General features: G+C 42.8%; 2 non-coding genes across 2 annotated transcripts; one reads left to right on the top strand and one right to left on the bottom strand.

Moving 5' to 3' along the window:
• Positions 1-708: 708 nt before the first annotated feature.
• Positions 709-799, bottom strand: trnar-ucu (transfer RNA arginine (anticodon UCU)). The gene is given in 2 exon segments: positions 709-744; positions 763-799. It is a non-coding gene; the product is annotated as a tRNA-Arg (tRNA).
• Positions 800-7150: 6351 nt separating this feature from the next.
• trnaf-gaa (transfer RNA phenylalanine (anticodon GAA)) lies at positions 7151-7223 on the top strand. Its single transcript has one exon. It is a non-coding gene; the product is annotated as a tRNA-Phe (tRNA).
• Positions 7224-9652: the final 2429 nt, after the last annotated feature.

Genomic DNA, 9652 nt, shown 5'->3' with positions numbered 1-9652 from the left:
TCCTCCCCCTCCCATTGTATGTTTCGCTCCAGCCCTGAGCAGATGTCCTGAATCCTGGCACCGGCAGGCAACACAGCCGTCTGGACTCTTGCTTTTGCTGCAGAGAACAGAGTCAATCCACCTTACTATACTGTCCCCTACTACATTCCTTTTTTCTCCCTCTTTGAGCCGCAAACACTTACTGCAGACGTGTTTGCCCTGGATCACACTGGCATCCAGGAACTCCCACATGCTGCAGCTGTGACACATCACCTGTCCTGTCATCCTTAACGTGTTTCAATTAACTACTTAAATATTTTATTCAATTATTCATTTTATTGCATATTTTATTAAACTTACCACTAGTTTGTTTACTATTTTAAACGTTAGGACTAAAATGGATCTTAATCACTTACCAGATGCGCATCAAGCAGGTCGGTTCTTCCAAACCAATCAACTACCTGCTTGCCTGTGATGTCACAGCTTACCAGATCCTCACCAAACAGCTCCTTCCACTGCACCGAAGAAAGAACCAAATCCTGTATCCTCACCCCAGCGGCTCTCTGTTTCCCTGCTCTCACTCTCCATTGTGACGTCACTCCTCGATTTTTTCCCCCTGCTCTGCTCCTGCCGTGCTCCTCTCTCTATCGCTCTGTCTCCGAGTCTGTGCTTTTGGCGCATTTCTTCATTTGTTGTTCCGTTGTGCTCCTCTGTTTCTGGTCCAAAATCTGACTCTGGTGGGACTTGAACCCACAACCTTTGAATATCGTCTTAATCATTATTTAGAAGTCCAACACACTATCCATTGCGCCACAGAGCCTCACACATTTTTATTAACATCACTAAGGCCTTTGATCTTGTCAGCAGAGACGGCCTCTTCAAACTGCAATGGAACATAGGCTGCCCTCCTGACCTCTTGGGCATCATCTCTTCTTTCCACGAGAACATGCACAGTTCCATCAGTTACAATGGAGCAACATCAGACGCTTTCAAGATCAGCAGTGGGGTAAAGCAGGGCTGCGCGCTGGCGCCAACTCTCTTAGGAACAGAGGAACATAGGAGTAAGCTATTCAGCCCGTCGAGCCTGCTCTGTCATTCAATTCGATCATGGCTGATCACCTACCTCAAAGCCCCTTTCCCATGCTATCCCCATATCCCTTGATGTCATGAGTATCAAGATTTCTATCAATTTCTGTCTTGAACATGCTCAATGATTGAGCTGCCACAGCCCTCTGGGGCACAGTATTCCAATGATTCACCACCGTCTGAGTGAAGAAATTCCACCCATCTCAGTTTTAAATGGCCTACTCCTTATTCTGAGACGATGTCCTTTGGTTTTAGACTCACCAACCAGGGCAAACATCCTGTCTACATCCACACTGTCACGCCCTGTAAGAATTTTGTCAGTTTCAATCAGATCACCTCTCATTCTTCGAAACTTTAAGGAATACAGGCCCAGTTTCCTCATAAGACAATCCCACCATCCCAGGGATTAGTCTGGTGACATAAAAACAAGAAATGCTGGAACCACTCAGCAGGTCTGGCAGCATCTGTGAAAAGAGAAGCAGAGTTAACGTTTCAGGTCAGTGACCCATCTTCGGAACTGACATATATTAGAAAAGTCACAGGTTATAAGCAAGTGGGGTGGGGGTGGGGCAAGAGATAACAAAGGAGAAGGTGTAGATTGGACAAGGCCACGTAGCTGACCAAAAGGTCATGCAGCAAAGGCAAACAATATGTTAATGGTGTGTTGAAAGACAAAGCATTAGTACAGATTAGGTGTTAATGGACTGAATATTGAACAGCAGGAAGTACAAACCTGAAAAAAAACAGTAGGTAAGCAAACTGAACAAACTGAGATGAAATGAAATAAATGCAAAAAAAAGATTAGTCTGTTGACCCTCTGTTTCACCCCCTCTATGGCAAGTGTATCCTTCATAAGATGAGGAGACTAAACTGTACACAATACTCCAGTGCGGATTCACCAAGGCTCTAGACAATTGCAGCAAGACATCTTTACTCCTGTACTCATGACCCTTCGTGTGGGTACAACATACCATTTGCCTTCCTAATTGATTGCTGCACCTGCACAAGAGCTTTTAGTGTCTCAGGAACAAGGACACCCAGGTCCCTTTGGACATCGACACTTCCCAACCTCTCACCATTTAAGAAATACTCTGTCTTTCTGTTTATTCTACCAAAGTGAATAACTTCACACTTATTCACATTATATTCCATGTTCTTGCCCATTCACTTAGCCTCTCCAGGTCCCCTGGAAGCCTCTCTGCATCCTCCTCACAACTCACACTTCACCGAGCTTTGTGTCATCTGCAAACTTGGAAATATTACATTTAATCCCCACATCCAAATCATTTATATAGGTTGTTAACAGCTGTGGCTCCAACACTGATCCTTGCAGTACCCCAATAGTAACAGCCTGCCATCCTGAGAAGGACCCGTTATTCCTGCTCTCTGTTTTCGGTCTGTTAACCAATTCTCAATCCATATCAGTATATTATCCCCAAGCCTATGTGCTCTAATTTTGTTTACTCACCTCCTGTGTGGGACCTTACCAAAGGAAAATGCAAATACCACACATCCACTGGTTCTCCTTTATCTGTTCTATAGGTAACATCCTCAAAAATCTCAACAGGTTTTTCAAACCTGTTTTCCTTTTCATAAATCTATGTTGACTCTGCCCAATCATGTCATCATTTTCGAACTGTCTAGTTATCACATCCTTTATAATTGGCATATTCTTCTCCATGCTGCTATTGTACACTTTCAATTACTCAGATATAGGTGTTCACCTGCACATCAGAGCTGACGACAAGCTGTTCAACTTGGCAAGACTGTGCGCCAAGACCAAAGTGGGTAAATTCCTAGTCTGTGAGTTGCTATTTGCTGATGATGCTGTGCTGACATCCCATAATGAAGTTCAGTCACAGCAGCTTGTAGATCGGTTCTCCCTGGCCTGCAAAGAGTTTGGACTGACAATCAGCATCAGGAAGATGAAAGTTACGGGCCAGGACGTAGAGACTCCACTTTCCATCAACATCGACAACCTCACTTTGGAGGTTGTCAACAGCTTCACATACCTTCAATCAACAATCACCAGCAATCTGGCCCTTGATGCTGAAATCAGCACCAGGATTGCCAATGCTGCAGCTGTCATGTCAAAGTTGAGAAGACAAGTGTGAACCGACAGCAAACTGACCGAAAATACAAAGCTCCACGTGTACCAGGCTTGTGTTCTCAGCACCCTCCTTTATAGTAGAGAAGCATCAACAACTTATACAAGCCAAAAAAAGCGGCTGAACAGCTTCCACCTCCACTGCCTCAGATGGATACTGGGCATCTCCTGGCAGGACAGAGTGCCGAATGCGGAAGTACACCAGCGTGCAGGGATCCGCAGCATGTTTGCCCTCTTGAGTCAGCGGTGACTCTGTTGACTGGGCCAAATGGATGACGGTCACATTGCCAAATACATGCTCTATGGTGAGCTTGCTATCAGCATGAGATCAACAGGTCAGGGAAAAAAATCAAGTCCTTTGGAGAGGTTTGAGTTAATTCAGGAGAGTGGGCATGGATTTATCAATGGGAGTTCATGCTTGACGAATCTAACTGCATTTGTTGATAAACTATCTGAGAATACTGATGAAGGGAATGCAGTGGATGTTATTTATATGGATGTTACGAAAGCATTTTATAAAGTACCACATAAAAGGGTGGTTAACAAAATTGGGGTTCATGGATTAGGAGGGTCAGTGTCCATTTGGATAGTAAATTGTTTTAAAGACTGAAAACAGCGAGTCATATTAAATGGTTCTTGGTCAGACCGGAGGATAGTCGACAGTGGTGTTCCCCAAGGGTCAGTGCCAGAACCACTGCTTTTTTTGCTAAAGGTAAGTGACTTGGATCTTGGAATACAGAGTAGAATCTCAAAATATGCCGATGACACCAAACTTGGAGGAGTGGCAAAAAGTGAGGATGATATGAACTGCCTGCAACAGGACAGTGATAGGCTAGCAGAATGGGCAGACAGGTGGCAGATGGAATTTAATAGTGACAAGTGTGAGGTGATGTATTTTGGCATAAGGAATAGGGAGAGGCAATATATACTTAATGGCACAGTAATAAAGAGTGTGCTGGAATAGAGGGACTTGGGGTTCATGTGCACCGATCTTTGAAGGTGGCAAGACATATTGCGAGAGTGGTTAGCAAAGCATATGGGATCTTGGGCTTTATAAATAGAGGCATTGAGTACAAAAGCAGGGACGTTATGCTGAACCATTATAAAACTCTGGTTAGGCCCCAATTGGAGTGTTGCTTCCAGTTCTGCTCAGCAGACTTTAGAAAGAATGTGAGGGTCCTTGAGAGGATGCAGAGGCGATTTACCAGAATGGATCCAGGGATGGGGGATTTTAGTTACAAGGTTAGGTTGGAAAAGCTAGGATTATTCTGCCTATATCAAAGGAGATTGAGTGGAGAATTGATAGAGGTGTATAACACCTCTAGAGAACAGGCCATCCTAGACTGGGTATTGTGTAATGAGAAAGGATCAGTTAACAATCTTGTTGTGTGGGGTCCCTTGGGGAAGTGCGCCCATAATATGATAAAATTCTTCATTAAGATGGAGAGTGAGAGAGTTGATTCCGAGACTAGGGTCCTGAATCTAAACAAAGGAAACTATGAAGGTATGAGGCGGGAGTTGGCGATGATAGATTGGGGAACGTTACTTAAAGGGTTGACAGTGGATAGGCAATGGCTAGCATTTAAAGAGCGCATGGATGAATTACAACAATTGTTCATTCCTGTCTGTGCAAAAGTAAAACAGGAAGGGTGGCTCAACTGTGGCTTACAAAAGAAATTAAGGAAAGTATTAGATCCAAGGAGGAGAAATATAAAATGGCCAGAACAAGCAGCAAACCTGAAGATTGTGAGCAGTTTGGAATTTAGCAGAGGAGGACAAAAGGATTGATTAAGAAGGGGGAAATAGAGTATGACAGTAAGCTAGCAGAGAACATAAAAACTGACTGTAAAAGCTTCTCTAGATATGTGTAGAGAAAAAGATTAGTGAAGATAAATGTGGGTCCCTTACAGTCAGAAACGGGGGAATTTATAATGGGGAACAAAGAAATGGCAGAACAATTAAATACATAATTTGGTTCTGTCTTCACAAAGGACGATACAAATTACCTCCCAGAAATGTTGGGGAACATAGGGTCTAATGAGAAGGAGGAACTGTATGAAATCTGTATTAGCAGGGAATGTTTGGGAAATTGATGGGATTGAAGGCCGATAAATCCCTAAGGCCTGATAATCTGCATCCCAGAGTAACTAAGGAAGTGGCCCTTGAAATAGCAGATGCATTTCTGGTCTTTTTTCAAAATTCTGTAGACTCTGGAACAGTTCAAATGGATTGGACGGTAGTTAATGTAACTCCACTATTTAAAAAAAGAGGCAGAAAGAAAACAGCGAATTATATACCGGTTAGCCTGACATCAGTCGTGGGGAAAATGCTGGAGTCCATTATAAAAGATGTAATAGCAGAGTGCAATAATAACTCGTCTCCACTCCTAGTATTTCTAAATCCCACACATTCACTATAATGTGAACAATTATTTCCTGTTGTGTCTCTCTCAGATTTGTAAACTTCACTGTATTGGAGTGAGGTGACATCTACTGGCGGGAAGCAAGAACTGCAATGAAGCAGCAGAAACTCCACAGTCTGTCAGGGTTAAAGAAACATTGCAATGTGAGGATACAGCGAAGTGGTTTGATTGGGCAGATGGAGACATGATTCCACTTGTGGTGGTGTCTGAAGCAAAGGCCAGAAATACAAAATTGTCATTAATAAAAGAAATGAGGAATTCATGAAAAATGTAGCAACGTAGTGAATGGTTAGAATGTGGATAGAATAGAAAGTGAGATTGGATGGACAGAAGCAGTCTGAAAGGATGGCTGAAACAAAAGGTGAGTGCCCTGAAACGTTAACTGTGTTTCTCTCAGCACAGATGCTGCCAGAGCTGCTGCACATTTCCAGCACTTTCTGTTTTTATTTCAGCATTTGCAGGATGTTGCTTTGATCTGAAAAAAAAATGGATGATTGGCTGGGGTGTTCCAGTGAAATTCCACAGCAGCTAAAGAAACCTGATTGGTCAGTGGCTCGTTGGTCTAGGGGTATGATTCTCGCTTAGGGAATGTGGTTGATTAACATGTAAGAAATCCAGAGTTCTAATCCCAGATGAGCCCTGGCCTGCTGGCATTTTTAGATTAAGGTTATCTATTGGTTTCAGCCTTGCAGAAGGTGGAATTGACTTCCAAACAGAGCTGGCATGAGGACCAGACAACTGGATTCAAAGAGCTTGTCGACAAAATTGCAATTAACTAAATGTACAGATAGCCAAGTGGGAATATAAAGTTGTTGCTGTAATTGTGACCTGACTCCAAAAACAACAGGACTGGGTTCTGGACTGGAATGGAATAGAATTCTTCAGTGTTTCTGTTGTTTGGCTTGCATTGACTCATCGATTTTCTTGTTTTTCACTTTGTCGATGCCTTTGAATAATTGTGGATCCTTCTTCAGGGTGTCTTCTTTCACCAGGTAGTTCTGACCTCTGATGATGTTGATTGTAATCAGCTTCAATTCGCTGATAGTTTTGGAAGTGAGCAGATTTCCTTTGCTTGAGTCTACAACATGGAACTCAGTCTGACATGTGGACCCATGGGAGGATTTGAATGCCATCCCTGCGTTGGAGTTGCATCCATCCAATAAGAGACCGAGTAGAAGTGACAGTTCTGTCAGTCGAATATGAGACTTTTAATGGCAGGGTTGTGAGTTTGAGTGCCATTCTGTTTTTCCCTTTTTTAAGGCTTCATGAGCAGAGAGTACAGGGAGTGTTTGAAATGAGCAAGTCTCGCTTTGATTCAGGACTCTTACCTCTCAGCAGCATCTCACGATGAAAGATTGAATTTGATCTCATTTCATTCTCAGCTCGGGGTCTGTGCGGCTCAGTGGCACTTCTGGCTGTCTCCCGCTTCACAATCCATCAGTACTGAGAAAGCAATGGGGAATATTACTCACATGTTGTGTTCTTTAATTTTTTGGAAAACTTGAATGTATGTATTTTCTTCCAAAACAAGGACACCAAGCCACTGTTAATGTAGGGCTGAAATAGCTCAGTTGGGAGAGCGTTAGACTGAAGATCTAAAGGTCCCTGGTTCAATCCCGGGTTTCAGCAATTTCGCTTCCTTATGCGTCCCTTGCCTTGGTTCTGATTTTCCAGTTGCACAATTTACTTTGAGATTATTTCCCAAGCACCAGTGGATTGAATTTGAGAAACAACACAGAGTCATTTACAACATAGAAGGTGGTCATTTGGCCTATCACGTCCATGCTGGCTCTCCTCGGAGCAATCTAGTCAGTTCCACTCACCAGCTCGATCCCTTTCCTCCTGCAAGTTTCTTTCCTTCAAGTATCCATCCAATTTCCTTTTCAAATCATTGATTGTCTCTACTTCCACCACACTCGTGGGCCAAGACATTACCACCCACAACATAAAAAATTCCACCTCATCAAGGATGGGAAATACTTACATCTTCTATATTTGCTTATTCTCTATTTCTATGAGAATAGACTGGCAGTCAACATGAAAGGAAACCCAAAAATCTTCGAGCAGCATGTAAATGATAAGTGGGTAGTAAGAGGTTGAGTCGGGCCTATTAGGGACAAAAAGGATAATGTAAGCTTAGATGTGCAGGGCAATGTTAATCTACTTAATGAGTACTTTGCATCAGTGATCACTGAGGAAGTGGAATTTGACAAAATATCAGTCGAAGTGAAGAAAGTAGAGTCAATGGAGAGAGTACAAATTAGGAGAGGGAGGTACTAAAAAGGCTGGCTGTGCTTAGGGAAGATAAATCACCTGGTCCGGATGGCTCACATCCCAGGTTGCGAAAGGAAATGCGGATGCAGATAACGAAGGGCTTGCTATAATCTTCCAATCTTCCCTGGATACGAGGGAGGTGCCAGAGGATTAAACAGTGGCAAATGTGACACCCTTATTCAAGAAAGGGTGGAAGGACAGTCCGGGTAACTACAGGCTAGTTAGATTAACAGCAGTGGTGGGTAAGGTTTTAGAAAGAATAATCAGGGTAAAAAATCAACAGTCACTTGGAGAGGTTCGAGTTAATTAAGGAGAGTGAGCATGGATTTATAAATGGGAGTTCATGCTTGACTAATCTAACTGCATTTTTTGATGAACTAACAGAGCAGCTTGATGAAGGGAATGCAGTGGATGTTGTTTATATGGATTTTAAGGAAGCGTTTGACAAGGTACCACATAAAAGGGCGGTTAACAAAATTGAGGTTCGTGGTATAGGAGGGTCAGTGTCCAATTGGATAGAAAATTGGTTTAAGGACAGAAATCAGCGAGTCTTATTAAATGGTTCTTTGTCAGACTGGAGGATAGTCGACAGTGGTGTTCCCCAAGGGTCAGTGCTAGAACTATTGCTTTTTTTGCTCAAGGTAAGTGACTTGGATCTTGGAATACAGAGTAGAATCTCAAAATATGCCGATGACACCAAACCTGGAGGAGCGGCAAACAGTGAAGATGATATGAACTGCCTGCAACAGGACAGTGATAGGCTAGCAGAATGGGCAGACAGGTGGCAGATGGAATTTAATAGTGACAAGTGTGAGGTGATGTATTTTGGCATAAGGAATAGGGAGAGGCAATATATACTTAATGGCACAGTAATAAAGAGTGTTCTGGAATAGAGGGACTTGGGGTTCATGTGCATCAATCTTTGAAGGAGGCAAGTCATATTGCGAGAGTGGTTCGCAAAGCATATGGGATCTTGGGCTTTATAAACAGAGGCATTGAGTACAAAAGCAGGGAAGTTATGCTGAACCATTATAAAACCCAATTGGAGTGTTGCTTCCAGTTCTGCTCAGCAGACTTTAGAAAGAATGTGAGGGTCCTTGAGAGGACGCAGAGGCGATTTACCAGAATGGATCCAGGGATGGGGGATTTTAGTTACAAGGTTAGGTTGGAAAAGCTAGGATTATTCTGCCTTTCTCAAAGGAGATTGAGTGGAGAATTGATAGAGGTGTATAACACCTCTAGAGAACAGGCCATCCTGGACTGGGTATTGTGTAATGAGAAAGGATTAGTTAACAATCTTGTTGTGTGGGGTCCCTTGGGGAAGTGCGCCCATAATATGATAAAATTCTTCATTAAGATGGAGAGTGAGAGAGTTGATTCCGAGACTCGGGTCCTGAATCTAAACAAAGAAAACTATGAAGGTATGAGGCGGGAGTTGGCTATGATAGATTGGGGAACGTTACTTAAAGGGTTGACAGTGGATAGGCAATGGCTAGCATTTAAAGAGCGCATGGATGAATTACAACAATTGTTCATTCCTGTCTGTGCAAAAGTAAAACAGGAAGGGTGGCTCAACTGTGGCTTACAAAAGAAATTAAGGAAAGTATTAGATCCAAGGAGGAGAAATATAAAATGGCCAGAACAAGCAGCAAACCTGAAGATTGTGAGCAGTTTGGAATTTAGCAGAGGAGGACAAAAGGATTGATTAAGAAGGGGGAAATAGAGTATGAGAGACAGCTAGCAGAGAACATAAAAACTGACTGTAAAAGCTTCTATAGATATGT

Source organism: Heterodontus francisci, chromosome 35 (assembly GCF_036365525.1).
Source record: "Heterodontus francisci isolate sHetFra1 chromosome 35, sHetFra1.hap1, whole genome shotgun sequence".
Lineage (NCBI taxonomy): Eukaryota > Metazoa > Chordata > Chondrichthyes > Heterodontiformes > Heterodontidae > Heterodontus > Heterodontus francisci.
Note: the sequence above shows the minus strand (reverse complement) of the source record. Positions and strands in the feature narration are given on the sequence as shown.